The following is a 26,505-nucleotide window of genomic DNA, read 5'->3' on the forward strand; positions in this document are numbered from 1 at the left end:
TGAGCTACAGCACCACTTTCAGTTTTCTGGTCGTTTATTGGAGATAAGAGTTTCATGGACTTTCTTGCCCCGGCTGGCTTTGAACCGCAATCCTCAGATCTCAGCCTCCTGAGTAGCTAGGATTACAGGCATGAGCCACCAGCGCCCAGCTAGGAAAATATCTTATATGTGAGTAACACTTTATGAATAAATAAATCTTTATGCTGCTATGGCTTGAATATTTGTGACCTCACAATATTCATATGTTGAATTCTACCAGGTAAAGTGATGGTGGTAGAAGGTGGGGCCTTTCTGAGGTCATTAGGTCAAGAGAGTTGAGCCCTCATGAATGAGATTAGTGATTTTATAACAATGGCCTCAGAAGGTTCTTTGTCAATGTGAGAATGTAGACAGGTGTCCTGAATCAAGTATAAACACACATCACATCTGCTATAACTTGACTTTTGTCTTCCCAGCCTCCAGAACAATTACACATAAATTTCTATGATTTATGTAATAAATGCATACCTTGTACTATTTGCTATAGCAGCCCAAATAAAATGAGACATAAGCTCGACTTATCTGATTTTTAACTACAAAGTGATCCTTTAGAGTAAACACAAAGCACAAAGTTAGAGAGATGTCAGCAGAAATTTACCATGGTATCTGAAGATTCCCAGACAGAGATAGTGAAATTCTTGCTCAGGATATTTGCATTTCTGACTCTTCACTGGGATTAAAGGTCGATGAAAAGGAAAAGGGGTGCCTTTAGGTGTATAGTTGAGAAAAATGCCATTTTCTTAGCTAGACATTTTCCTTGCTGTTAGGATTTTTTCTTGTTTATAAAAGTAAATGTGCTTTTATATTCACTTTAAAATTTTTATTCCTAGCCAGGCGCTGGTGGCTCACACCTGTCATCCTAGCTACTCAGGAAGCTGAGATCTGAGGATCACAGTTCAAAGCCAGCCCGGGGAAGGAAACTCCATGAGACTCTTATCTCCAATAAACCACTAGAAAACCCAAAGTGGTGCTGTGGCATAAGGGGTAGAGCTCTTGCCTTGAGTTGAATAGCACACAGACAGTACCCAAGCCCAGAGTTCAAGCCCCACAACCGACAAAAAAATATTCCTATTTTAACTGTCAAATAAAGTGGGCACTTAACTTACATTTCCATATGTGTATATGCATGCTATTCAATTAAAGGCATGCCCATTTTTCTCCTAAGTTGCTTTTAATTTTTCCTGTTGATAATAAAGGCAAACACATTTATTACCATCTAAAATACTATCCTGATACATAAAGTAGATCAGTTTCTTAAAGTGGGCCTAGTCATCAATTCACTAGTAGCTAAAGCATTAAACTACATAGATCTCCCTTCTGAAATAAAATTTGGGCCATTTATCAAAAGCATAGACTGGTATACTGTCAGTACTCAGTTGATAAATGAATACAAAGGTTTTACAGGAAAAAAAAACAAAACCCTTCTTTAAGACATTAGAACTGAAGAAAATAAAACCTGACCATTATGAGCTACTCATTTATTTTGTCTCACTAAAAAAAAATACACACACACACACACACACACACACACACACACAAAGCTAGGTGCCAATGGCTTATGCCTATAATCCTAGCTACTCAGGTGGCTGAGTTCTGAGGATGATGGTTCATAGCCAGCTAGGGCAGGAAAGTCTAGTCTGTGAAATTGTCATCTCCATGAACTACTCAGAAAAGCAGGGGCTCAAGTGGTAGAGCACTAGCCTTGAGCACAAAGAAGTTCAGGGACAGGTCCCAGGTCCTGAATTCAAGCCCCAGGACTGACATATATATATATATATATATATTACTGTATATATACAGTAAAATTAACCAATTATTAGTGTGTAATTGATTTATAACCAATAAATATCCATGTACTCATCACAAAACTATGATGTACATTGTAGCATATTTCCATCAAGTAAAATGTTCCTTGATACTCCTTTCCCTCCCCACTCCTTTGCTTTCATAGAAATAGTCACATAATCATAGTCTTTTGTGTCTGGCATTTTTATCAAAATATTTTAGAGATAGTAAATCAGTACTTCAAATCTTTCTTATTTCTGAGTGGCATGGAATATTAGGAATATATCACTACCTATTCACCTCTTGACAGACTTTTTTTCTATTTCTTGACCACTATAAATTAAACTGCAATGTAGGTTAGAGTGCAACTCTATGTATCCATTTCTCCTGGACAAATGAATCAAAATGGTTCTACAATTTTATCTTCTCATCATTAAAATGCAAGAGTTCCAAAACCAGTGCCAGAGGCTCACACCTGTAATCCTAGCTACTCAAGAGGCTGAGATCTGAGGACTATGGTTTGAAGCTAGCCCAGGCAGGAAAGACTATGAGACTCTCATCCCCAATTAACTAGCAAAAAAGCCCAAAAAAGCAAAATAGCTGTGGCTCAAGTGTTAGCTTTGAGGGCTAACACTCAAAGAGCCCTCAAGAGTGCTAGCTTTGAGAAACAAACAAACAAACAAACAAACAAAAAGCTCAGGGACAGTGTCCAGGCCCCAAGGGCCCTGAGTTCAAGCCCTAGGAAAGGCACCAAAAGAAGACAGGATTCTAGTTCCTCCATCTTCTCATCAATATGTAAGTCTTGCCAATCTTTCAGCTCTTACTGTGCTGATTTTCAAAGTTCCTTTCTGAAAAAGCTTAGAATAAGGTGATCATAGATGACCTTATTATGGGGTCTGGTCATGGGGCTTGAACTCTGGGTCTGGGTGCTATCCCTCAGCCCTTCAGCTCAAGGCTAGCGCTCTACCACTTGAGCCACAGCACCACTTCTGGCTTTTTTCTTTTTGCTTATGTGGTGCTGAGGAATCAAACCCAGGGCCTCATGTATGCAAGGCAAGTGCTCTACCACTGAGCCACCTTCCCAGCCCCCACAGATTACTTCTTTTAATTTCTAGTAGAACTTTTTATAGTTTGATTGCTGAACCAGGCTAGGTTTCTGTTTTTTATTTTTTATTTTTTACCACCATACAGTATGCCAATCATACTGACTTCTGCACAAGGAATACAGTTTATTTGCAAACAGCCAAGAGTAGAGTTAGTAAACCAGGTTTCAAATCATCCTCCCCAAGAAGAGGATTTGGGGATATTTACATTATGAAGAAGGAGGATCATTTAAAAAGTTGGGAAAGCACATTCTCAAGTCAGCCAACGACAAATGCTGGAGGGGATGTGGAGAAAGAGGAACCCTATTACACTGCTGGTGGGTATGTACACTTATACAACCACTTTGGAAAGCAGTCTGGAGGGTCCCCAGAAAGCTAAATATTGACTTCCCTTATGACCCAGTCATACCACTTCTAGGCATCTATCCTGAACAACAGGAACCAGTATACAAAGACACGTGCACCTCCATGTTTTTATTGCAGCACTGTTCACAATAGCAGGATGTGGAAACAACCAGATGTCCCACCACAGATGAATGGATCCAAAAATTGTAGTATCTATACACAATGGAATATTATACAGCCATTAAAATTACAAAATAATGGCATTTGCAGGGAAATGGAAGGAGCTAGAAGAATTCATGTTGAGTGAGGTAAGCCAAGAGCAAAGAGACAAACGGTACATGGTCTCCCTGATAAGTGGATGTAAATGTTAGGTGGTACAACAAAATTAACAGGACTTAAGAAACAAAGGACTTCCACTCATCTGGTTGAATCACTACTAAATAACCCCATGCTGCTGATCACATGTATGGTATATATGTGCACACCAGAGGGGAACCAGGAAGACGACACAGAACTAGAGGGAATCAGGGGAAAACATGTAACAGCAGTGGGACCCATCAGCTGCACTGGACATTGACCAAAATGAACTAAGCAACTCAATGGCAGCGATGGGAGGGAGGGAACAAGTGGGAAAGAGGGAACAGCTGATGCTATGCAAAACAAAAGAAATGTGCATACCACCCAATGTGGTAGAAATAACTGTATCGCAAAGCTCATAGAACTCATAAATGTTATAGACTGTGATAGACAATTTGCTCCAGGAAAGTTAGAATGTGCTTGTGACTTTAACTGAGCATCACTATCTCACAATACTGTGAAATTTGGGAAATTATGTAACCACTTAATCACTATAAAAATTTTGAAAAATAAAAAATAAATAAAATGACAAGAAAAAAGAAAAAAAAGTTGGGAAAGGTTATTTGAGGTGAATAACCCATGGTCTGTATATGTGTAATCACAAGTTCTCATTGGATACATGTTCAGAAAGTGTCAGTGTTGATGTGAGCAAAAGTAGATTTTGAGACCTGACCTTGAAAATGTACTCATTGAATTTCTGGTTAGGCCAAAATTGAGAGCCAGTGGTTTTGACAAAAGTACCTTCAAGTCTCTAAAATGGACATAGGCAACTATGATCATAACTCACATATCAGAGGTGTTATCCACAGGCAACAAATGCATGACAAATAATATATTACTCAGCTTGGCAGCCTGTAAACCAGTAATTTTTTTAAGTCAACTTGAAGCAAGTATGTTCATTCAACTTGTCCTTTCTTTCAGTTGTACCTATTAAATTTTTTTGACTATGCAAACATTGCCTTTGCTTATAGGAGTCTATCTTGCTCAAAATGACTCCCCCTTTCTGTGGAGACATCTCTTTCCAGTGACTTTAAATATGAGTATTGGCCCCTTGGATTCAAGATAGAGCAATTTTGGTAGCAGTTTGAGCTTCAGAATGCCCCCATTTGATCAGATGCAGCCTGCGATGTAAACACATAGCCACTTGATGTTCCCACTTCCCTTCCAGCTTCTCCTCACTGTCTTATAGGTGCTTTCCCCCAAATTATTCCTCAGATGAACTGTTGTATGCAAACTTCAGTTTTAAAGACAGTTTCTTAGAGACTCTGACCTGCCATAATCACAAAGCTGATTATGTCTTTTCTGTGCATAAAATCCCTTGCCAACAGAGTCAAGTATTAGCTCCCGGGTTGGGCATGGTAAGCCGTTGGATGGCTGGCTTCCATCCAGGTATCCTTCCACAACTCTCTCAATCCTCACTGTCCTTCAGATAACCTCCCAGATCCATATTTCCCACTTCCCCCATGCCCATTTCTTTGCAGGTAACTTTCTCTGCACATCTTTCTGTTCTTTGTTAAAGCCATGAGTCAGATGCTAATACCTCTGGTAAGTTTTCTCATTGTTTTCTTCCCCATAGGATTATATAACTTTTTATATAAGATTTTGCTATCTAACACTGAAAAATTGGAGTGCCACGAGGCAGGATGTAAATGAATAACTGAATGAATAAATGTGAAGACAAGCTGAGCAGTGTTGAAAACATTAAACCTTTGAAAATGTATACTCCATTTCATTCCTGAAATCTTCTATTTATGAGACTATGTATCTTCTTTAACAGAGCCTACATTAAAACATGTTTCTGAATTTTTAATTACCATGTTGACCAATGACAAATTTGGGTCCAAATAAAACAAAATTCAAACCCCAGATCTCATTTTCTTTATTATAAAAATGAATATTGCTGTGTTTGGAAACACTAATAACTTCAGAATATTTTTTAAAGAAAGAACTGATTAAATAGGATTGGCTGGTGAGAGACAGAAAATATTCTTCTCAGTCCCAAGAGGCTTATTTTTTTATCTTACTTTTTCACACTGTAAAGTGTCAAATTAAACTCAAAGTTAATTCTCATCACCAAGGAATGGATTCAGAAGGTATTAATTAAGGATTACTGGGCATTTTAATTTTATTCATCAAAATGAAACTTTTTAATAGCTATACAATTAGTTTTTACTTCTACACATTTATATCATTATAGACTGTTGCAACATAATATCAATAGTTTCCATCTCCAGCTGCAAGAGCTTTGAGTGATTCTAAGGGTTGTTCTTATTGATATATTTGATTTTATGAATCATGATACTAGGTCTCTCTAGAGAAATTATGTTCCTTTTCTTCAAAGCTGATGTCCTTACTAAGACAAGATCTTATCTTGTAGGGGCCATGAATTCACTATGGAGGAGAATGATTTGGTTTCACATGAAGAACCTTCCACATTCTTGAACTCTGTTCTAGTTATTTATCTCATGCATGAAAATATTAGTATTTTTCAAAACAGAGAAATCTGTCTTTATAGAAACTGAATGTTTTCTGCAAGAAGGTCTGAGGGAAAGAAGGATATAATCACTTCTTTTGGTAACATACCTGCACAAACAAGGTAAAATGAAAAATCTAAGGATTTAATGATTGTTTCGAAATTAATATTTTCTTATGCTCTAATGAAGCATTTGTTGAAAAAGTTGGAATTGTCTTACTTCGAAACAAATGCTAAGAACATTATGAATTATAATTAGTGGAAACTTAATCTGAAGGTAATAGCATAATCCAATTGAAGATTCAAGAGTATTTCTTTTTTCCAAATTTGCTTTGTTTCTTAACATTTCAGTTGGACATCTCTACTACATTCTTTCAAGAAATGAGTGACTGATTCATTTCACAAATAGCTCCATAGAAAGGAAATACCAATGGAAGATGTGGTTCTTCCAGCAAAACTAAATTATATTGTTTCAAATGACACCAATAATTAGTGATATTTTATTGACTTGTGTTTCCATTAACAAAATGAAAGCTGGAGCTTCTCATATGGAGACAGAAAATATGTGTCTTGAAGCATACTGTCTTCTAGCCACCATGACAGTCAGAGACTGTTATTACAAGTAGTGTAATACAGACATACAGAAGCTAGGATTCTGTGAAGATTTAGATCCCAAAGGGGTAGCAGCTGTTTTCAATTTAAGAGGACAGGAGTGAGTGACATTTTTGCAAGAAATAAATGAGCCATCTGTACACACTACTTGCTGGTAAATTCAGAACATGATAAACATTCTTGAACAAGAAATCAAGACAGGAAAACACCCCCAAAGACTATTTTCAAACAGAAAAGATTTCTACCACGGAACTGAAACTCTTGCTGAAGTTTTCCCATTGCTCTGTTCCTTTTTCTCCCCCTTCTTTTTTTCCTTTTTCCATTTAAGACCTTCTCTACATTTCAGCGATCTTCATAAATTCTCAAAGTTTGACCAAAATAAGCAAAAAGTTCTCATTTTCTCCAAAGTCCATAATTATAAAGTGCCAGACTCCATTTTAAAACTGGAAAAATATCCTATTTTGCAGTAATATTGTTTGATATTCCTTTGGCCTACACTTTTATTTGTGTATGAAAATAGCAAAAACATTTTATCTTTATTATTATTATTTATTGTCAAGGTGACATATAAAGAGGTTTCAGTTGCATAAGTAAGATAATAACTACATAACTTGTTACCCCCTCCCTCATTTTTCTCCTAACAGAAGATAAAAACTTTCCAAGGAATGGTCCTTCAGTTACACAACAAAGGGGCTGCTAACACCATATTCACAATGGAAGACATATAGTTCAGGTGTTATTCCTTTGGTTGGCATTCCAAAGAACTGTTCCAGAGTGGAACAGTTCGAACAACCTTTAAATAGGATTTTAACTCTCCAACTTCCTAGTATTTTTACCCATTGTATAATTGAGTTGATGAAAAAATAAATGTGCACTTTTTTTACTTTATACTCTTTTGTTTGTTTTTGTTTTTTGTCTGTCATGGGTAGAAGTCGGAGCCTGGGCACTGTCCCTCAGCGCTTCAGCTAAAGGCTATAGCCTCTTGAGCCACAGTGTCAGTTTCGGTTTTCTGGTGGTTTATTGGAGCTAAGAGTCTCATGGACTTTCCTGCCCAGGCTGGCTTAGAACCGCGATCTCAGATCTCAGACTCCTGAGTAGCTAGGATTACAGGCGTGAGCCACCAGCGCCCAGCTTTACTAGATACTTTTTTTAGAGACAAGATTTTGCTATGTAGCTTAAGGATGCCATCAAACTTACGATCCTCTTGCCTCAGCCTCCTGATTTGAAAGCTTGGATGTCTGTCACCATGGCTGGCAAGTTTGTTTTTATTTTGTTTGTTTGTTTTTTAATGTCATTAAACTCAATGAAAGGAAAAACAAATTCCTTCAGGTTGCCATTTTAATGCCCTGAAATAGGTCACTGGATCACATACCAAATAATATTTCTTATTTTTTGTCTTTATATCAACATCTACAGGTCCCTGTAGTACCTTTATCAACAGTATAATAGAGAACCAAACTGATGAACAAAAATATGATTTTTCCAGATTTTCAGACCATGTATTACAATCACAATATCAAAAAAATATGCTTGAAAACTTGAGATGTGGTTCTAGCAGTAGAGCACCTTACCCAGTAAGAACAAAGTCCTGAGTTCAAAACCCAATACCACAATAAGGAAGTTTAAAGCTAAGATATAATAACAATAAATGACATATGTGCTAATGTCTTTATTATTTGAAATTGATTTTAGAAATTTAAGTTCATACAAAAGGCATATAATTTAATAATGAATAGTGGAAAATAATAGGCAATTTACATTAGTTGGAGAAATGTTACATAGAACCCCCCAAAATTATATTAAAACAATTTTAAATAGGAGAATTAGGTAAAGTGTCAAGATGTAAGATACATACACAAGTATCAATGGATTTCCTTTGTATTAATTGCAATGCCATCGTACAGAAAACAACTAATTTTCACAGTGATTTTCAATAGCAAACATTTAGTCCATGTTAATATCACATAAAAACAGAGATTTGGTGTCATAAGTCACCCATTCCTACATGAGCTTCTTGTGTCCCTAAATGTCTTATTGTTTTCTACCCATCATTTTTTCAGGATTTGGTTCACAGGGAGGAACCTTGAGGGAGAAAGCAATTTCTACCTCTGGAAAAAAAGCAGATTTGCTCATGACTTTCTATGAATTAATGGAATTTCAAGCTTAATGTTCTTTTCAATTCTTACAAGTCAACTCACTATTTGTCTAGTCATTCATCTGGGCCTATTCACTTGCTGTGGTTTGAATGGAGACTTGGGAAGCTGATTCAAATATTCTGGTGCAATGGCAGCAGCCATTTTGCTATTCTAAAGACTTGTATATTCAACCCAAATGTCTCCTGTCAGTGTTCTTGAATCTAGCAATTTACTATGTTACCTTGAATGCAAGATAGAGTATGAGACTCTTCACAGTTTTTGACAGTTGGCTGCTGCTATGCTTCAAGCTATAGGTCAGCTGTAAGTCTGCTTCACATATGTTCTCATTCTCAGCCCTCAGAATGAAGGATCAGCCCCTACATGGGCATTTTCATATCGCAGAGCAAGCAGATGTTCATAATTACACAAATGAATCTGAAACTTCTACTTGGATTAACTTACTTTCATGTCCACTGATTGACTGTCACAGTGATGACCCAAATTGAGAGAAGCATGCTTCAGAGAATTATGCTTATAGAAATAAATTTTTTTCTTTATGTATCTTGATATTTTGTGACAGTACAGTTCACTACAAAAGTAAGTAGGAAATCAGATAATCCTAAAAAAGTATTTTAAGGCTTGTCTAAGTTTCCATTAAAAGATGACATGCTTTAGAATGCTGGCCTAAGTGTATGTGCTTATGGAATGAAAAAATAGTTCACTAACAGGACTCAGCAATGAGGGTGAAGCTAAGCAGTCATAGACCTAATGTCATCACCATTGCTCATTGCTCTTCAAAGCCAGATGAACACTCTTCAAAAGACTCCTCACAGATGTTCACTTATGGATCAAAGTTAGATTCATATATATTACAAACAAGAGGGGTTCAGCTGTTTCAGTACACTTTATGTCTAAAACAACAACAAAAAAGACCAATCAAAGTAACCCTATAGACTTAACTCAAGTTTAATAAATTTAAACCAAAGTCATACTTCCCATCCTTTTAAGTAGGTAGACTTCATTGTTACAGAGTACAATATCCTATAGCATATACTATTTAGTGATATAGAACTATATTAAGAAGAAATATAAATGGCTGAAAATATTTTGCATAAAGTAACACTTTTTTCATCTTACTGATTGATTGACCCATTCATTAATTTTTCCTTAGCAGTACTGTGGTTTTGAACTCAAGGACTCTTTTTTTATTTGGCACTGTCTTTCTTTTTTAAATTTATTTTTACTGTGAAGGTGATGTACAGAGGAATTACAGTTGCATAAGTCAGGTAATGAGTACATTTCTTTGTGAACAGTCACTTCTTCCTTCATTTTCTACAGTACCCTATAGTCCCAGATGTTCTCCCAACCAAGGACTAACCAGGCCCAATCCTGCTTAGCTTCAGAGATCAGATGAGATCAGACACATTCAGAGTTCTAGCCATAGACAGGTTCCTCATTTTTATATTTCATGCAATAGCTGGAATGACAAGCATGCATCACCATACCTAACTTTTCCTGTTAAGATGGGGGTCAAGCTAGGCAGGAAACTTGATCCTTCAGCTGTTCATTTGTCAAGTAGCAAAAATTATGGTATGAGCCCACTGGCACTTTATTATTTATTTATTTATTTATGATGTTAGGGATTGAACCAAGAGCCTTGTGTTTGCAAAGCAAGCACTCTATGGATGAGTTACATTCTTAGTCCAGTAGCCATTTTAGTCACTGGGGTGAATCCTCATAATCTTGGAGAAATTCTCCAACTATTCAAGATTTTTCCTCATACCTGATATCACACTTTCAGTTTTATTAAAATAAAAAAATTAAAGCATGGCATTTGATTAGTATTTTGATACATGTTTAGATTGCCTCTAAGAAGTTGGTGCTACCCTATGTGTTTCTGCATGACTGTGGTTAAAATGGTCGGGAAGAAACAGCTGTTTTCTTAAGCATTTGGTACCACAACTACAACTAATATCTTAGACATTCTCTCTAAATTTTTCTGAACAAATGAGCTTAAACAAACCTGATATGAATATCCCTGCCCAGCAATGTCTGAGAGGTATGCATATTATAATCAAGATAATCAATCCCAAAGGAAGTCCTAATGTATGTGCCTTTCTTCGTGAGGATTTGAATGCTTATGAAAATGTTTTTATATTCTATTCTAAAGTTTGTTATTGATGAGAAGGAAAGATATTTGACTAAAAAATGCAGGGGCCGATTTTCAGAACATCAAGGAAACTACCAATTATTCCAGACTTGCAAAACGAATACTTTTCATTGGTGTTTGGAAAATTATAATTGGAATTTTGTGCATGGGACCTGAACTCTAGGAAACAAATACCAATTAATTTGAATTATGTATATTCAAGTATTTATATCTACAGCATCGGAAAGTAAATTGATGCTAAAATTGATCCTTTCTCTTTCTGACTTAATTCTGAAAAGCATTTTCAAGCTAAAATGTAAACTCTTACTTAGTCTGCATGAAAGATAAATTCAGGCGATGTTTATCTGGCATGGCAGAAAATCCCACTAGAAGACTGGGATGAAATTTTTACTCATTTACATTTTATATTTGCCAAGAAAGCCCTAAGAAAGCTTAGTGGTAGGCTAAATATGCACATAGTATCCTCCGAATAAAGCTTAAAATATATGCGTTTGTTTGGACTTTCCATCACTATGACAAATACCTGAGAGAAACAGTTTAAACAAGATATGACTTACTTTGTCTCATACTGTTAGAGGTTTTAGTGCGTGGTCACTTGTCTGTGTTGTTTCTGTGCATTATTATAAAGTTGAACATAATGGTAGGGACCCTGTGAAAAAGCAAAGCAGTTCATCTCATGGTGGACATGAAACAAGAGAGAGGCAAACAGTAAGTAGACTGGGTAAGATATTCACTGCAACACCTCCTCTCCCAAGTGACCTCCTATCTCCAGCCAGGCCCTATCTTCTAATAGCCCATTCTATTTGAACTCATCAATAGACTAATCTATTGCTGACACCAGTGCCCTCATTATTCAATCACCTCAATGATTGGATCTACCAGCCTGGGACCATTCCTTCAGCTTTGTACTGGGAGCAGGGAGAAGGGATCTTCTTACCCAAACCATAACAATCTCTCTGAAGGTTAAAGTTCTATCTTCTAAAGGAGAATTGCTTTTATTTATTTTAGTTGTGATACTTCATTTATCTTGCAGTTTCAGATACAATCCAAGGAAATCAAGGTTTTAAAGAAAGAGTGTGGTTAGAATGAGTCATGGCTCCTCTTTTTTTTTTTTTTAATGCTTCAGGGAATGTACCTTCTCTGTAGCTACATAGAGCTGATTGCAATTCCCCATGCATACTGCTTTATGCTTCAGTGCCTTCTCAGCCATTGCCTCTTTCCCTGAAATTCAGTTTTCCTCAATTTAAGAGCTGAGCTAATTCCTCCCTGTCCTTCCAGCCTCAGATCCAGTGAGTCATTGATTCCAGGAAGGTTGGTTATGATGGAGTGGCCTTTCCTCTAGGTTCCCATTGTGGCTCACTCAACTTGTTTGCGTATCATTTCCCACAAACTGTACTCCATGCTGCCCAATATCATTTGTATTTGATTTTATATGTGAAATGTCTTACTGAGTTTTCACTTGCATGATTGTCTCTCAACACTCATTAGATGTCCAATATTTATAGATAACTACATACAATATGCATGTCACAGTGTGTAAGTATAGAAGAAGCAATGTTTACTTGATTCCTTCTGTACAGGCTTTGTATATCTTTTGTGTGTAATCTCTTTTACATGCCCACTGTAGTGAGAATGGGCATTCAAGGGTGACTATACACAATGGTTGACACTAAATAAGATCCTAACTGAATAAACGATGCTATGTAGAGGGATAAATTGAAGGAAACAGGAAGGAAGAGAACCACAACTGGTGAAAGAATATGCATAGGAAGGAAGAGAGGGAAGAGTAATGAGAAAAGAAGGGTATGGAGATATACATCAATGGAGACCTAGTAAGCAAACCATAGTGCATGACTCATTTAAAAAGGGGCCCAATAGTTTGTCATGTGGAAATTTGGAGGGGAATATTATCATATCTTTTCTTTTTTTTATTTTTGTGCACATCCTGGAGTTTGAACTCAGGGCCTGGGAGCTGTCTCTGAGCATTTTTTTTTTGTTTTTGCCAGTCCTAGGGCTTGAACTCAGCCTGGGCACTGTCCCTGAGCCTCTCTGTGCTTAAGACTAGCCTAACACTCTACCGCTTGAGCCACAGCACCACTTCCAACTTATTCTGTTTATGTGGTACTGAGGAATTGAACCCAGGGCTTCATGCATGCTAGGCAAGCGCTCTACCACTAAGCCACATTCCAGTCCTGTCCCTGAGCTTTTTTGCTCAAGGCTAGTGCTCAACCACTTTAGCCACAGCTCCACTTCCAGAATTTTGGTGGCTAATTGATTAGAGTCTCATGGACTTTCTTGCCCGGGCTGGCTTCAAACTGTGATCTCTAAATCTCAGCCTCTTAAGTAGCTAGGATTACAGGTATGAGCCACCGATGCCCAGCTATCAGATCTTTTTTTTATATATTTTTAAATAAGTTTTTTATTAATAAGTTTTTATTGTGAAAATACCGTACAGAAGGATTACTATTACATGAGCAAAGTAATGAGTACATTTCTTATCAAGCATTGTTGCCTCCTCCTTAGTTTACCCTTACCATCCCTGCCCTCCCAGCCCCCCCCAACCAAATTTGTAAAGTTCATTTTCAGCATAACGTCTTGTACATCTCATTGTTGCAATGGGTCCACCTGTATCCCTATTTAAATATTTTGTTTTTCCCCTTCCCCTCCACAAATTATACCAGCATCAAACACAGTGAAAGAAGGGGTTATATTGTAGGGGAGGGACATACAAAGCAACATAGAAATCATCTTATAAATATGTTAGAAACAATTGAAAGAAAGAAAAACCATTTGAATCCTTATCTTGGGGTTCATTTCGCCTAACATCAACTTCTCTGACTGTTTCTGCTTGTCTCAGACATATACTAGTTATTGCAAATAAGGGAAACTATGGGACCTATGTTTCTTTGGGCCTGGCTTACTTCACTTAATATAAATTTTTCCAAGTCTTTCCATTTCCTAACAAATGGGGCAATGTCATTCTTTCTGATGGAGGCATAGAATTCCATTATATATACCACATATATATACACATATATACCACATTTATCTACTGAGGGGCATCTGGGTTGGTTCCATATCTTAGCTATGATAAATAATGCTACAATAAACATAGTTGTGCTGGTAGCTTTAGTATGGTCTTGTTGGTGATCATTTGGGTAAAAGCATTCATTTTGTGTCTGTGGTATTTCCTAGTGAATGGTGCATTGGAGACTGTGTCCCCATTGAGAACATTAACCATCACCAAGAGGGTTAATGTTAATTAATACAGGTTAATTTGTGCAGAACCCTAAGAAATTTATACTTATAAAAATCTGGAAAAATAATCATTCCAGATAGTTTAATATCATACTTTAAAGAACCACTAACATGCCAGGTGCCAGTAGCTCATACCTGTAATCCTAGGGAATCAGGAGGCTGAGATCTGAGGATTGCAGTTCAAAGCCAGCATGGGCAGACAAGTCCTTGAGACTCCTCTCCAATTAACTACCAAAACAAGTGGAGCTGTGGCTCAGGTGGTAGGAGGGTTAGCCTTGAGCACAAAAGCTCAGGGACAGCACCCAGGCCCTGAGCTGTAGCCCCAGGATCAGCACCCAAAAAAAGTGACTACAGAGAATATAAGGGGAATATAAAGAAAGACCTAAAGATAGAAATGTGGGAAACATTTAGCTTAGCACTTGAGGAACAAGAGAGGAGAGAGAAGAGAGAGAAAAGGGAAACAGTGTAACAAGGGAAGTTTGCTATGAAGCTGAAGAGAGGAAGAGGCCAAGGAGATCATTTGTCATAATTATGCTCAAGCAATTCACTTAGTACATTTATTTTTATTAATGTAAGGACATGAAAAGTAAGTTTAATGACTACTAAGTTATTTCTTCACCCTTCTTCTTATACATGTATATTTAAGAGTTAACATCCCCTGACAAATAATTCCATCTGAAGAAAGAGGGTTGGGGCTAGTCTCACATCTGCTTTACGTTAACCTTTCTACACAGGAAAAACAGCTCTGATGACTTTGCCCAGTTTTTAAACTTGGAATTGTCTTCCATGGACCTGAAAGGCCCTCACACACATTGAGATTAATCTCATGGTGTTGAAATTTCTGGAAACCTGGCATGGAATTTTCTTCTTAGATTTGAAATCCACATAAGAAAGATGTGTAGTTAGGGGACAAATCTGGAGAAATGTTCAACCTCATTAGCAATCCAAGATATACAAATAAAAGCAGTAATAACATAACCTTACTAGTTTGGGCTAATGATTTCTAGTGCTGGTTGCTTTCTTGTAACGTGAACTCTGAAACATTGCTGGAAGCAGTACAATTGGGATCGTCTCAGTAGAAAAATAACTTGGCATTGCACTTCTTGAACCACAAAGAATCCTGGCTTTGTATTTTCTAGAAATTAATTTGAAATTTATAAAATAAGAAGAAACATTATAGATGTAAAGATTTTGTACTGCCTTTATTTATAAGCTATGAAATGCTACTACTGGTTTTAGTTTGGTATGTTGTCTCAGGTTGATGTCCTGAGAAACAGAGACTGAAACAAGGATTCTTGTAATGTTGTTTATGAAACAATGCTTGTAGGTAAAACCTGTAGGAGAAAGAAATGAAGCACGGGGCAGAGGCACGTGGATGAAAACATACATTCAACTGAAGTCTAGTCTGAGCCTCAGCCCTTGTGGGGTTCTGGAGTGTGAACAGTTCCACAACCTTTTCCCACCTTCATACAAGAAGGTCACTGAAGGTCATCTTTCAAGAGAGGGTATGATCTTCCCTGCATTTCCAGGTAATTCAATGCCTACCCATTCTAGAGAAGGGTTGGTTTCATAGCACCTGAAGAATGGATGCACCCTGGGCCTGGCCCCAAATGTTGGCTTTCTGTATCCTCCTCAGTCTTAGAGGATTAATTCAACCTATGCTGGATTCTAACATGCATCTAGGGTAGATATCCTGGACTAGAAAGTTAGGTTTGATCTTTTTTTTTTTCCTTCCTGAGAACAGGATGTGCTTTCGTTTGGCTTTTTCCAACAGAAGCTGCTTAAGTACTTCTAGGCAACTCCTCATTTTCCTCCACTTCATCTTCCTCCACTTCACTTTCTACTACCAGCCTGACCAGAGATGAATAGCTAAAGAGACTGTCACAAGCAGAAAGGAGATGTTGATTGGTTTGGTGGAAGGCAGAAATCTGGCTTTTATGGCTCAGGAGCTGGGAATATGTCTGTTTATTCTGGTTGGTGCTACTCTGATGCTTCATTGTAACAAGATGGATGAATCAAAAGCAGGTCTTGTCTCCTTTGGGTACATCTGTCCGGATCTGGTTCAGGCTGGGAAGTATGCAATTTTTAATTCAAAAAATATGTTCCTCTGTACACACTGCTGAATGACATTGGTAGTGAAGAATGTGGCAGGTCTTTTGCATTTGATCCTCTTAGCTTTATTTTCCATTTTTAATTTTTTTTTTGTTTATCTTCCCAGGGAATTTAAAAAGAAACTGGGAGGAAGCTCAAAGCTATCAGGACTGGCCACTCTTTCACAAAGTTCATTCAGAAAGGGTTTAAAATGGAAATTAAAAGGAAAAATATCACATATTTGAGAACATTTTTGAGAATTCATTTTAAATGGATGTCTTTAGTAAAAAGACTTTCTGTGCAAACCAGATATTCATATTTCTAAATAACAAATATGCAAATTTAAATGTCATAGATAAAACTTATTGAAATTTTCCTACCTGGATCCTCAGAAATAAGTTTGAGAGACAAAGGGATTGGATGAGATATTTTAAGGAGCCTGCAGGGACAGACAAGTGTAAAAATTCAGAGGGGACCCAAGAAATCAACTGCTTATGATTATAGTTAAAATCCCTCCGCTGCCCGCTTAATGTCTATAACATTGGATAAAGTTCTTGTTCTTTCTGACTTCAGTCTCTTCAGCTGTCTAATGGAAATGATTATCTCCACAGGACAGCATGGTGGTAAGGGGCTCTACAGTCAGAATTTCTGACTTTCAATACTAACTTTGATATATACTAACTGTGTGACTTTAGGTATATTAGCTTGCTCAGTTCTTCAGTTATTTTTGAAAGAGCATAATAAAGTACTAATCTTCTACAAGCATTGAAGACTGAATACTATAAAAAAACTTCTAAAAGCACTTGCCACATTGAAGCATTCAAAGAACATTGCCTACAAATTATATACATACATATGTATATAATTGTGATTTTAGGTTAAATAATGTATGTAAAGAAAGTTATAAGTATAGCAAATACTACAACAAAAATATTACCTTTATATATTTCATAGCAAGGACTATGTTCTATATGATTGCTGGCTAACTTTGTTTATTTGATGTCATCGTTTTGGACAATAAATCACAAGCACAAGGTAATAGCAGACTTGTATGTGAAATATGCGAACAAATGAGTAAGTGATCTCTCAACATTCACATTATAACATTTCTTTCTCAAGGAATATAAATTATTCTTTTATCTTACCATGATGAATCATATTGACAACACTGAACACATAACAGTCACTAAGACACTGTCTTTAATAAAATTAGAAAGGAAAGGAAGGAGAGAGAAAGTGGGCAAGAGAGAGAAAAATCTATAAGAGTAAATGTACAGGTCATAAATATAATTTGGTTTACAAAAATATTACCAGTATTGCTATATGTGTCTTAAATTACCTACAAATGTTCATGTGTTAAAGAGTTGGTCCCCAGGAGTGTTTCAACTGGGAGGTGGTAGAAACTTTAAGAAGTGAGCCCTAAGGGGAGTAAGTTAGGTCACTGGTAGTATACCATTAATGGCAATTAGCAGATTTTATATCTTCCTTCTTATGGTCATAAGGTCATAAGGTGAGCTCCACCACGTTCTCTCAAGCATGATGCATTTCCTCTCCACAGATACAAAAGCAACAGGGACAAATGATCATAAACTGAAACCTTCAAATCTATTGAATATGTCATAGTGATGGAAAGCTAACACAAATATATAGCTCAGAAACTGAAGCCTAAATGGTTTCTTCAGCCAGTCATCTCTGGATCAACACTACTAGAACATACCCTCTCATTTGTGAATGAACAGCCACATACATTTTTGGTCATTTCAAGAGGAAATCACGAAATTACAATGTAGAAATCTTGTCTTTCAGGTCTTTAGGTATATATGACTTTAAGGTAAGATGCTGATGCAGGTATTTTCTGCTCTTAATTTGATATGCATTTGCTTAGGAAGCTCTTCTCTGTAAAAAAAAAATGGAGGGAAGGGATGGTAGGGAAAAAAACAAAGGCAGAGGCAACAATGCTCGATAGGAAATGTACTCATTACCTTGCTCATGTAACTATAACCCCTCTGTCTAGTATTCTTACAATAAAAGATACCAAAAACCTTAAACATCCACATATGCATGCAGGGTATATACACAGTTACTTTAGTAACTGAGTTTAGGGGAAAAAAAAGGTTAGAGCAGGACACTCAAAACTATGCAACTTGTGTAATTGGAGCAGTATAAAAACAAGAACCTCAAGAGCCTAATTACATAGCTCAGTGCTGCTAGAAATGCCATAGTGGAACAAAGGCAGTACTGCCTATGTTTTTTATGAGCACAAAGCTGGCACCCAGGCGAGAGGATTGCAGGCATTTGTTAAGGTGGGTACTAAGAGCTGCTATCAGCTTTAGGTGGGAGACATCCAGTCTGGGCTTCACTTCCCTGGGGAAGATGTCCCAGAGACCAAAAAATTTATTTTCTTAAATATACCATATATGGGACGCACTATGGTGAGCTCAGTTTTCCCCAACTACTGCTAGGAAGTCTTAGTTCTATTGCTGTTATAACAGGAACTTTCCTAGAACTCCTTGAATTTCCTGGTATTACTAACCACATCACCTACTATTCAGTTATGCATAAGTTATTTTGCATGTGGGGCTATCTATTATGATCAAATTGGGGTTAAAAATTTCTACACATTTAGAAAATGTACAAAGCCACTTCTTAAAAATTATTTTGCTTTTGGCTATGTGCAAGAGAATTACAATTTGAATTAAACCATTGAGGATTTCCAGGGAATTAAGCTGAGCAAAGACAGCACACAGATAGATGCCAAATAATAATTGGATGAGTTATTTCTAAACAACATGCATTGAACATTTAACACTCTGCTACCACAATGCCTTGTGTGGATTGACACCCTTTGTCCTCACAAAACTCCCTCTAATTCAGATTTTTACAATCTTTTTGAAAAATTTACAAATGAGGAAATTGAGGCCCAGGATGGTTAAATCACTTGATGAAGGTCATACAACTTATCAACTGGACTTTGAAGATTTGCAGCTCCCAAGATTCCACGTGGAACTGCTATGTGGAAAAATCCCAGATGTTGGTTTTGTGACTTTTCAGTGGCTGCCTGGATGGATATGATTCTGCTGTGGGCTCAACACAAATCTCTGAATTAGGCAGACAATCTCCCCACCAAGCACAGATGAAGACATGAGTTAAGACCAATTAGAGAGTCTCTGTGACTCAAAGCCGACAAGAAGGAAACGCATGCTGGACCAATACATATATGGCTTCCTGACCACCCCAAGTATACCCATGTGGACCCTCATCTGACACTTCTCTTTTTCCTCACAAATGCCAGGCCCAACATATTGTCATGCTTTCACACTAGCCTTGGCTTCTGGGAGAAAGAACAGGTGGTCTTTTGTTGGTTTTAAACATAAAAGAGTCAATGTTGAAACAACAGTCTATTTCCCCTGAGATCTTAATTGGGGTATTTAGGAGGTCCATCATGAACATCATTCCAATTTCCTTCTCTCCTGAGAAGGTGGGAGGGCCATGAAATGAGATCAATATCAGAATAAAATAGGAAGATCTGTGGAAGAGACACACAGTGCAGAAGAGGGATTCAAGGAGGGTGAATCTGGGAGGGCCTCTCCAGAACACAGCATATCTGGAGAAGCATCACGCCTAGCTCCAGTTACATGCTGACACTCCTGGTGGAAAGAACTGGACAGGGAACATTTGTACTTAACATCTGTGCATCTCTGTTTGCTCTCTCAACCCTCAGCCTGTTTCCAGCTGTTTCCAACTTCAAAAGGATTAAAACATCGTGGCTTACTTCAGGATTCAGAGAGTAGGAGGGATTTATGGCTGATCCCAGGCTTAGGAGCCAGAGAAGAAAAGAAATTGTGATCCCAAGGAACAGGTGGGTGCAGTGGAAATCAAAGCCATGGGCAAACACAAGAATTCTTGGAAGAAAAAGAATGAATTAATCTAAGGCAAAGAAGCAACCCCTGAGGGAGGATGGGACATCTGCAGGTTGAGCCCCACTTTGCCAGACCTCCCCATTCCGGAGTAAGTCCTATTCTAGGACCTACTCACTTGGGACGAAAAGCGAGAGGTTCTATTATACTGTCTAGGAAATGTGTGGAGATGATTGGGAAGTGATTCTGGAATCCCATGTTTGGAACTGGAAGACATTTTCCAATAGAAATAATAGTGTATATAGATGCATTTTAGCAAGTAGAAACATTGTGGGGGGGGATAACAATTTTTAGCTAATATGAGTAAATAAAAAGGTATATAGGGAATAGAGGGGACAGAATAAGAAAGACTGGAACTCAGATTAATGGGAAATAATTCTTGAGCCACAAGGGCTGATAAGAAGTAGGAATCCAGGTTTGAGACCTAAGAAGGTCATGTTGGCTAAATTTGAAGATGAGAGACAGGAAGGAGATGTGTTTGGTTTCAGAAAAAGCAGTTACAGTTTAAAATGGGAGATAGGCTTTTAAGTAATAGGAACTAGCACAGGTGCAGAGTTTAGGTTGGTGTCTCTCAGCGACATCCCCTTCCACCACCATGAGCATTAGCATCTAGTAGGCAAGTTAACAGGGTAGACTCCTAGGTTCCTCCCAAACCCACCAACCCAGAATTTGTATAGTATGACTCAGAAAGTTTTGCTTTAACAAATACTCCAAAATCTCAATTTTCCTCTCCAAATTAATACTGGCAAATCATCTCTAGTTAAGGTTTTATTATTTGTTATCTACAAATTTGTATGCCCAGATATTAAATAGAACAACAATCCAATTCACCTCAAAAACTATGGAGACCAAACAGGCCATTGTATTTCAAGTGCTATTCTAAAACCAGTGTATTTAGCATATATAATCACTTTTGAGTGTGTGTAACTAGGCATAAAAGCAAACCAGTTTACCTAAACAATTGCATTTATGTTACTTTAAAGGAATTTAACTTCCCTGTCCACAGGAGAGAGAGACAAGAACCAGCAAGGACAGAGCTACAAAAACCTCAATTCCCTTGGTGCTGGTGGCTCACACCTGTAATTCTCACTACTCCGGAAGCTGAGATCTGAGGATTACAGCTTGAGGCCAGCCTGGGTGGGAAAGTCCATGAGACTCTTTTTTGTTGTTGTTAGTGGTCGTGGGGCTTTAACTCTGGGCTTGGGCACTGTCCCTCAACTCTTCAGCTCAAGGTGAGCGCTCTACCTCTTGAGCCACAGTGCCATTCATGGTTTTCTGGTGGTTAATTAGAGATAAGAGTCTCACAAACTTTCTTGCCCAGACTGGCTTTGAACCATGATCCTCAGATCTCAGCTTCTTGAGTAACTAGGATTACAGGCATGAACCACCAGTACCTGGCCAGTGCAACTCTTATCTCCAATAAACTACTCAGAAAAAGTGAGACGTGGTACAAATAGCTTCTTTGAGCACAAAGAAGCTCAGGGACAGTGTCTAAGCCCTGAGTTCAAGCCTCACAACTGTCACACACGCACACACACAAAAAAAATCCCCAAACTATCAGCTTCTCCTGGTCTAGATCTGGACACTTTGTGATGCTGTTTCCTGCTGATAAGCTGATGGAGAAATGAGATGTTATAACTGCTTCTATCACTGGGTAGCAGGTGGAGCTACTTACCAATCCTGCCTTTCCTCTTCCATGTGGGTGTTCATTGCAAAGCTCTAGTCTCCCAATTCCCTTCCAGAAAGACTCAACACACTCAGAGTAGAATTTATAATGTCCCTGCTATTCCCCTCCCATGATCTGCCTGGAATGGGGGCGACCTGCCTGGAATGGGGGCGTAGGTGGGTGGCCATCGTGAGCAGTTATTGATACGCGCAGGAAGAATGCTGCGTCATTTACTCTGTTGATTTCATGCAGCCATTGAGTGCCGAATATCACTTTTTATGACTGTCATTTGTTTTGAGCAAACATCCTTACACACCCTGGCCAAGGAGACCCAAATTAAATTCCAACATTGCTTGTGGAAACTTTGAAAGGCTGAAGTCATGTAACTGTAGACATAAGACAAGGTCTCTGGGGACAGGAATGACGACACTTGGGCCAAGCCGGTTCCGTTTCTGTAAGCTGAGGTAACTGGCAAGGGCTAGAAATTTCCTGGGAGACCAGACTTCATTCCTCCCATCAGGACTACATTGCTAGACACATCCATGAACTGGACAGAACATGGGTTTAAGTCGGTTCAAACTTTTTAAGACTTGAATATAAATTCCTCAGAAAGTCTTATGGAGAAGTTGGGGAGATACGTGTGGGGAGAGGGGACAAAAGTCCTATTATTTCTCAAACTAGTTGAGATCAGTGTCTTCTGTAGAAGTGAACTTTATTTCAGCACACCCATGTGGATATGAAGAAGGCTGGTTGTCAATTCTAACAAAGTATATCTTTATAAGAGTTTACCTTCAGCCTGAAAAACTTCCTACAGAAAGGGAACAGATATTAAGCTCCTATTGAAAGATCCTTGATTATTCCACAGGAGAAAGACAGGCCTGTAAGGACCTATTTTTTTTTTCTGGCCAACTATGAAGAATTTGGTGAGTTTATCAGAGAACTCTGCAAAATCATTCTCCCAAAAGTAGTCCAAGAGTGATAACAAATTTGAATCTAAAGGCCTTATCTAAGTAATCTATAGGTCTAACTCTGTTGGCAACTCTACATTCTTCACTTTGGAGCAGACAGAAGAATCTGTCAGAAATAAGCCCGGTGGCTTTCAAGGAGAAGTGAACAAAATTTTTAGCAGAAATTCAGTCATCACTTCACTTCTTAGTAAGCAAGAAGAGGGAAAGGTGTTAGTGGCATACAACCAAATATAATAGCCTCAGCTATGTGAAACTCTTTGTACGTCTTGGAATTTTTGAATTCAAAGTTGTCTATGCCAAGATACACTTGAGCAATACAACCTGAGAAAACAAAGTTTTAAATAAAGCGTTCTGACATCTTTTTCTAATGACACATGCAATTTTGTAATATACCAAGCTTACGTCTTTCCTTCCAATTTGAGGATAGTGCAACATCATACATCTCTGGCCCCATACCAGGAAAAAAGGTTGAGCTTGGCCTCACCACCAGTTTTCTGTGGCAGCTGATTCAAGGAGCCAAGGCAGAGACAGAAAATTAATACATCATCCTCTTACGCTGAGAGGTTTGGGGGAACTGTTCTCATTGCCTTGGTTTTATAGTGAAAATATGTACAAGAACTTAGGCTGGGAATAGGCAATGATGTTATGAAGCCATTTTGGACCCAAATGAAGGGGGGGAGGGAACTCATGTCATCTTCTATAGATTGATCACAATAAGAGTCTATTTTAATTAAAAGAGCCAAACACCACATAAATACGATTTTCTACAGTTTAACTATTCTAATTATATACCTGAATTTGATTTTTTGGAAGAAAGAAAGCAGAACATTTATTTCAGTCATAGCAGTCACCATATCTTTGGCTTGTATTAAGGACTGTTGGTCTCCCAAGTTCTGCTCAAAATTCATAACATGGGAATTTACAAAATTTTCATAAAAGCAATTGAAATTACAGTGTTTTTATGAACTCCCAGGGTATACTTCTATTAACAAAAGATGTTTTGCTTTACTCACACCTGCTCAGTTCTCCATGGGGGCCCAAGCAATACACATTCCAATAGAACAGCGCCAATAAAATCAAATAAAAATGAAGTTCCAAGGAAGAGAATGGAGATTTGCAATATTACCATAGAAAGTGCATTTGAGAAGGAGCTGAGCTATTGGAACTGGCTTTTAAGGTAGAAATTTGTTACAAAAAATAGATATGCAACAATAAATCATGTAATTTTGACTGTTGAATACTCAGACAACTTTTAAAGAATTTCTACTATGTTTCTCTGTGTGCATGTGTGTGTATGTTTGTGTTTGTGTTTGTAGCCCAGAAGGGGTTAGAAATGGAGGAAGTTTAGAAATGAGGGAAAAAAGAGCTAGAAACATAGGAATTCTTCTCATTGCATGTTACTAAAAAACAGAATTTTTGTAAAGTCTACCTAAATTAATCTGTTTATACGTGCTAGAATATTATCTTAAGGAAATTTCAAAGTCCATGAAATTCTACTTCTTCTAAAAGACTTTGTTTAATGGGGGAAAAATGGAAGAAATTAACTGGCTCTAATTTCCAGCTCTTCCATATTTAGACAAAGTTTCAATAATTCTAAGGTTTTGTTGTTAGATTCTGAGTCACAGAATGTCTGAAGAACCCTCACCAGGCAGAGTATTATATTAACAGTTAGACTATCATTTCAATATGGCTTGTCTCACTAAAACTCATGTTGAAATTTAATATTCATTATGAGATATTAAGAAGTGGGATCTGGTGGGATTTAAAGAGGTGATTGAAGAGGTGCTTTCGTGAATGGATTGATGAATTTGTTCAAATAATGGATTAGCGCTAGTGGTTCACACCTATAATCCTAGCTACTCAGGAGGCTGAGGATTGCGGTTCAAAGCCAGTCTGGGCAGGAATGTCTGTGAGACTTTAACCTCCAATTAACCACCAGAAAACAAGAAGAGGCACTGTGGCTCAAGTGGTAGGGCACTAGCCTTGAGCTGAAGAGCTCAGGGACAGTGCCCATTGGCCAAAGTTTAAGACCCATAATAGACAAAAAAAAAAAGGAATAATAGGTTTTCTATAAAAGTCAGTATGTCAAGATCGGTTATTTCCCATATCTCACCATGCAATGCTTCACCATAGTTTTGTATTTCACCAACAAGAAAGCGATTACCAAAGGTGACATCTTCATCTTGGACTAGAACCATGAACCAAAACAAAACTCTTTTCTTTCAAATATAACCAGCCAATACCATTGTGTTTTTAGCAATAGAAAATGGACCAAAGCAAGAAATGGAGTAGATTTGGAAACTCTACCATGTTGGATTGCAAGTAAAAGGCATGTCCTTTGCTCTTTCTTAAAGGGATTTACATTTTATTGGGAACAGACAAATGAGAAAAGCAAATGACAGGCAAGTTTTGTTTGTGAGAGGGGAAATTGTTATTTATGACCTTTTGCTGCTCCTGGAAGAGGGAGGATCCTGAAGAGGGTCTTTTGCAATGTCAAGTGATGAGTACAAAAGTGGTAGACTGGGAATACCTGGAGAAAGGGCTAGTAGCTCTGCATAGGGGACAGAAGTACTGGATGATGAGGCCCTGGGATCAGGATAGATTGATGGAGAAGCAATGAACAGGACAGGAGAGTGAGGTGAGGCTGCCCATGAATGAAGAAAAGCTCTGAGAAGGGTAACAGAGTTGTTCAATGGGGACTTGTGTTGATTTTTCCATTCATTCCAACACGGCTCCCTAGTGCTTTCTTTGTGCCAGGGTATGCACTAAGTGCTGGAGATAAAGTACCATCAACCTTATGGCATCCTCAGTGAAGTATCCCACTTTTCACTGACACCTCCTGGACTGGATTTTTCTCTTGGAGAAGGTAGAGAAATACTCTGATACTCGCCAAGACTGGCAGAGTGTTAGAATATAAGAGGCTGCCAGCAGGACAGCCACACCTGTGTTACTCACATTTCAGAAGGGCTGTCTGAAAAGGAAAAACCCAACATATTGGCTCTTACTTGTCATAATTGACTCCATGACCAAGAACTGTAAGCATCTAACTGTAGGAAGAACATGCGTAGTTGCTCAGGAATGTGGAGGGATGGAGTGATTTGCTTTGGATTGAGTTAGTCCCTTCTCAATGTGGTAGTGGTTTAATTAGCATCTTCTTTCACCATCATCAGGAGCAGTCTTTGGAGCTGAAGCCACCAGAGCAGTGGTTCTCAGATGTACCACTTGGCACTGGTGGCTCATGCCTGTAATCCTAGGCACTTAGGAGGCTGAGATCTGAGGATCTCCGTTTGAAGCCAGCATAGGCAGAAAAGTCCCTGTGAGGTTCTTATCTCCAATTAACTACTCAAAATCCAGAAGTGAAACTGTGGCTCAAAGTGATACAGTGAGCAAAAGAGTTCAGGAACAGCACCTAGGTCCTGAGTTCAAGCCCCACAATTGAAGGAAAAACAAGAGATGCCCCAAGCAACCAATGTTTTGGCACACAATGTGAGGGAAACTATAATTTCTTGTTACTAATTTAGATCTAAGAGTGTGCAAGTGAATCCACCCTCATTTTAATGTATAAAATGAAAATATAAATACTTTT

Source organism: Dipodomys ordii, unplaced genomic scaffold, assembly GCF_000151885.1.
Source record: "Dipodomys ordii isolate 6190 unplaced genomic scaffold, Dord_2.0 Scaffold24, whole genome shotgun sequence".
In the NCBI taxonomy this organism is placed as follows: Eukaryota; Metazoa; Chordata; class Mammalia; order Rodentia; family Heteromyidae; genus Dipodomys; species Dipodomys ordii.